The following is a 5,877-nucleotide window of genomic DNA, read 5'->3' on the forward strand; positions in this document are numbered from 1 at the left end:
AGGCATCTCACTGTTGTGGCCTCTCCCGTTGCGGAGCACAGGCTCCGGACGCGCAGGCTCAGCGGCCACGGCTCACGGGCCCAGCCGCTCCGCAGCACGTGGGATCCTCCCGGACCGGGGCACGAACCCGGGCAGAAGTACTCTCAACCACTGCGCCACCAGGGAAGCCCCGGTTTCCTTATTAATTATAAATCCCTACTCCACCTGCCTAACAAAGAAGACTGATTTGAAAACAGGGAAACATCGCTAACATTTACGATAACAATGTTGAGGAGACACAGATTACTGTCTCGGCATCTTGCGCTGGTTCCTAAACTGCGGTTTCTGCAAACACTGGCAAATATTTACAAACCAAGCTTTTGCTGTTACCGTCAACATACCAACTCTGCCTTCCTGACAATGAATAGATTTGAGCCTGGAGAAATAAAGTATTACCAAACTGAAATGTGGTCTCATGCCTGTTTCTGTGCGGACTTCCTTCTCCTGCTGGCGTGAGTCTCCAGCTGGGCGCAGAGCAGGGCAAGGGCCAGACATTGAGGGAACCCAGGAGCAGCGGGAAGGACAGCGCCCCGGGGCAGGAGGGCTGAGGGGTCTGAGCCCGGATGCCGTTGAGGGCTGGGGAGGTTTCCAAGGGGAAGTTCTGGAGGGGAGTCCTGAGGAGGCGTCCGTGTGGGGAGCAGGCGCGGCGCTGTGGGTGCAGACCTGGGAGCTCGGGGCGGCCGCTTCCGCATCTGAGCCGAGGGGCCCCAGGAGCCACGGCGGCCTGCAGAGGAGTCGGGGATGCACAGGGCCCGGGCGCAGGTCTTCAAGGGACAGAATAGGGTCGAACAGAGGGAAGGAGAAGCTCTGCGCCCCGAAAGAGCCCTCAGAAGGGTAAGGACCCACGTGGGAGGGGAAGGGTGTGGACCAGTGTGGACCCCCCCCCAAGCTCTGTGCTTCCCAAGGGGGCCCGTGAGGCTGACGCTTCAAACAGCGCCAGCTGGGCCTGAGGCCTCTTTTTGCCGCCGAAGTGGAACCGCCCACGGCGTGCCCCCCCTGCGGAGTTATTCCTCACGCCGACTTTCCCCGCCCGTCCTCCAGGGCAGTGACCCTCTCTCCACCCCCTGCCCCCTGAACTCGTCCCCCCTCCCCGGCTTCCCTAGACCCCCCGGGGCTCTGCGCACTCCTATGCCCGCCCCATCCTTGGTTCCTTCCCCCTCCCGCTCTCCGTGTTTTCGGTTTCAGACAGGCTGGGAGGCGGGACTGTTCGCTGCAGTGCTTGCGCCTGGACACACATCTTCTTGAGCAACAGACTACAGAGCAAACCTAAGGGACTAAAAATAACTAAACACACATGTGCAGTCGGGGCCAATTATGAACAAGATACAAAAGACCCAAAACGCGGTAGTCACTTCTGAGGTGGAGAACAAAAGCAGGGTACTGGGCGGGACGCCTCCACAGCACCACCCAGGGGGTGAGCAGCCCACAAAAGCCACCCCTCCCTGGCCCAACCCCTGGACCCACCCTACCCTCACCCCATTTAAGGGAACACTTCCCCCTCACCCCAGGGAGCAGACAAGGGAAACTCTTACTTGTGTCACTCCCTTGTGCTGCACCACCAGCCCCAATAAGCCTTGCCTGAATTTCTCTGCCTCTTATCCATCTCTATTGATCAAGGAGTCCAAGAACCCTGCTGCCTAACACACTCTTCTGGGTTCTGCACACTGCTAGGTCGGCCCCCTCCTCCATCTCCTCCCCTCCCCCCTCCCTGTGTTCTAGAGTCTTTTGCCCAGGTCCCCCTCCCCTCCCTGGGCCCTGGCTCCTTTTCAGCCTCCACTGTGGTCTCAGTTTCACCTCTTCACACATCTCAGCATCTTGCAAACTCGCTTGAAGGACATCTTAGACTTTCCAGGTGGACATTCGCTTTCCTACAGGGCTTCCCCAGATGCTGGAGGCCCCACCCAGACCCACTCTGAGAGCAACCCTGCCCTTCTCAGCCTGGTCCCAGCTGGAGCCTGGAATCCCTGTCCTGGTGTCCTACATCTCTAGTCCCCACCCCAGGCCCTCCCTTCATTGACCTCCCTCGCTTCCCCCAGAGTCAAGTCCAGGAACCCTTTTCTGACACCCCCATGCTCAAGGCCCTTCCTTTTATTATAATTCTAACATTAAAAGTTTATTTTACTTTTTACAATTTTTAAAGGCTTTCCATTTACAGTTATTACACAATATTGCCTATATTCCCTGTGTTGTACAGTACATCCTTGAGCCTATCTTACTCCCAATAGTTTGTACTTCCCACTCCTCCTCCCCTAAATTCAGCTGGAGCCTGGAATCCCTGCCCTGGTGTCCTACATCTCTAGTCCCCACCCCAGGCCCTCCCTTCACTGGCCTCCCTCGCTTCCCCTGGGCTGGAGTCCAGGAACCTATTCTGCACCCCCCACCCACCCCCACCGCCAAGTCCCCTGCTTTTTTGAATGGCCCACACCCTCAGCTCAAGCCTTCTGTCTCCTGCTGGGTCCTGACATCCTCCACTGCCTCCTCATTCTCTGAATTTCTAGCCCCAAGGGATTCAAATCTGCCCCTCAACCTGGTTTCCTGTGCCCTTTCTCCACTCCCTGTTCTTCGGGGTCACTGGGACTTTTCTGTGCACGGAGATATGTGCCTGTGTCTTACTCCCTGCACGAACAGGCGCACAGCACACAGAAACATACACGCACACACACGTGCGTGTTACCACACGAATACACACGCACACCCGTGTACACACACGTGTGTCAACAGGCACATACCTACATACCTCCACACAAATATACACATACATATACATATTCACACAGAAACCCGCATGGGCACACACAGACACACGCTCAGCCCAAAGAGCTCCCACACCAAGGTCTTGATTCCTAGGCTCTAAGTGGTGCCACAAGGGGCCCTTCTCTGAAAGCCACTCCCCCTGGGCTGGGACTGGAGTGCATCCCTTCTCTTGCTGACTGTGTAACCCTGACTGTGCTTTGGAGTCGGCTTCACTTCAGACTTTCACCTCCAGAACTGTAAGGTCAGGGATGTGATATGTGTGCGCTGGTTGGTTATAGCAGCCAAAGGAAACTAAGACGCCCCCCTTCTCGAGAGATTGTGCAGATTTCAAAGGCAGCAAGTGCCCTTGTAGACAAGAGCTTCGGGAATTTCTGGGGGTCCAGTGGTTAGGACACGGCGCTTCCACTGCCAGGGGCCTAGGTTCACTCCCTGGCCGGGGAGCGAAGGTCCTGCAAGCCGCTCAGCGTGGCGACACAACAATCCCTAGAGTTCCTCAAATTATTGATTTACACTGTGTGTCTTTTTCTTGACTAGACCCTGCATTCCTGGAGGGCAGGAACTGAGTGTTTATTGGGGTGAGAATCTCAGGCGTGTGGTAAACTGCTTGTGGTATATGAGCTTCAGCTCAGCCTTGTCAATCTTTAGGATGTGAATCTGCCGAGAGAACTGAGTGGCGCATTTCTGGTTATGGGAGGGGCATGAGGCCAGGCCCAGAGTTGCACATGGATGGAAGGCATGCTTGAGCGCACTGGGGGCACCCCGTGTAGTGTCTGCACACCCGGTACAGGACATGGGAGTTTTATGCTGTAGCCACTGGGCACAGGGACATTGATGGCAGCCGAGGTGAGGGGTTAAGAAGAGAAACTAGGGACTTCCCTGGTGGCGCAGTGGTTAAGAATCCGCCTTGCGGGAGTCCAGCTCCTGCAGGTCCAGGAATAGCCGAGGGATGGACAGCGTCGGCGAGGGGAGGTTAAATAAATCAATAACACTGTGTATGTGCAAGCATGGTCTCTCTCCGCTTTATTTTCTTACAGTCAGGTTTATATACCCTAAGTGATACATCATCAGGTGTTTAACTAAAACCTCAGAAGATATTTATAATAGATTGTACCTAATAGTTCTAGATGTACTTTTAAAGTAATTCTAAAGGTTCTCAGCACATCATTGTTTATTCTTAGAGTAGTTTCAATCCGTACTAATAACAAAGCCAAGCTAATATGTAACAAGCCATTAAAAGAAAGTATGAAGGAGGAAGTTTCCTGAACTTACCTATGTGTCCCAGAGGTCCGCATGGACAGGTCTTAACAATGTACCCCTCAATCATCTACAATGTATTTCACAGTTTAATCTATCACTGTGTTCTTCTGGGCAAGAAGCCTTGTCTGAATAGACGAGTCAACAATTCCAATGTTGGCAGTTGACTCTGTATGATTAATTTATCCTTATACCAGAACCAACAATACCCATAATCATTATTACTCCCATGTAGGGCCATTGTTCTTTTTATTATTGGTGTTTTCCATAGAAACAACCCTACATTTCCAGGATGTTTGTTTTTTCTCCCACCAGCCAGGGGCTGTGGTTAAAAAGTCCCAGTTCGTAGGTTTTGGTTTGGGAGGGGGAGGAGGATGTTTTACACGGTTAAGCTTGGGACGGGGGGCAGATCCCCCATGTACTTTTTCAAGGCAGAAGCACAAAATTACAAAGCAGATCAGAAGAGATGTAGTCAGCTTCCTGGGCGCGGCACTGCCCTGCAGCGCTGTCTTGGTGTTGTTGCTCCATGACCCTGTCACGGCACAGAGGCTCCAGGTTGGCTTCCAACACCGCCTGTCAATGCGGGGGACACGGGTTCGAGCCCTGGTCCGGGAAGATCCCACATGCCACAGAGCTACTAAGCCCATGCGCCACAACCACTGAGCCTGTGCTGTAGAGCCCGCGACCCACAACTACTTACCCCCGTGCCGCAACTGCTGAAGCCTGCGCACTTAGAGCCCGTGCTCTCCAACAGGAGAAGCCAGCGCAATGAGAAGCCCCCGCACCACAACGAAGTTCCAATGCAGCCAGAAATAAATTAATGAATTAAAAAAAAATACTCTGTAATGTCCTATATGGGAAAAGAATCTAAAAAAGAGTGGATACATGTATATGTATAAGAGATTCACTTTGCTGTACACGTGAAACTAACGCAACGTTGTAAATCAACCATACGCCAATAAAAATTTTTTTAAACGTAAAGAAAAGAACAAAACGTTAACTAAGAAAAACAAATCTAAGTTAAAGCAAAATACTCAGTGGCTGGTTAATATGTATTATAAAACAACAACAACAAAGTGAGAGATGGTTTTGTATAAGCAAACTTTGGCAGGATTCTGAAGAAAAAATGAGGCTGGGCACAATATGCCATATTAGGAGTGAAAAGGAAAGAATGACGGACAACAGACAAGAGGTGGACTTTATGAGCATCCTTATTGCAACTCCTTGAAAACAAAGATGAAATGAAGAACCACTTACAAATGTGAACTTAAAGCAGACTTAAAGAGTCAAGAAAAATACAAACCCGGAGTAGCCCTACTGACCACAAAAGAGAAGCGGTTCTATTTTTCAACCTTCCGAACATGGACAGGCAAACCTTGATTGACAGGGGTGTTTTACAAACATTCAAGGAACGAAAACACACTCATTTCGACATGGAAAGAGAGAACAAATGACCTTATGTACAAAACAGAAATAGAGTTACAGATGTGACTCTACAGTTACAGATGTGAAAAGCAATCTTATGGTTTTCCAGGGGGTAAGGGGATGGGGAGGGATAAATTAGAAGATTAGGATTGACACATACACACTACGACATATAAAACAGATAACTAGGGACTTCCCTGTTGGCACAGTGGTTAAGAATCCTCCTGCCAATGCAGGGAACACGGGTTCAAGCCCCGGTCCAGGAAGATCCCACATGCCGCGGAGCAACTAAGACTGTGCGCCACAACTACTGAGCCTGGGCCCTGGAGCCTGCGAGCCACAACTACTGAAGCCCGTGCGCCTAGAGCCCGTGCTCCACAACAAGAGAAGCCACCGCAATGAGAA

The sequence above is a fragment of the Physeter macrocephalus genome, chromosome 17 (genome assembly GCF_002837175.3).
Source record: "Physeter macrocephalus isolate SW-GA chromosome 17, ASM283717v5, whole genome shotgun sequence".
Classification (NCBI taxonomy): domain Eukaryota; kingdom Metazoa; phylum Chordata; class Mammalia; order Artiodactyla; family Physeteridae; genus Physeter; species Physeter macrocephalus.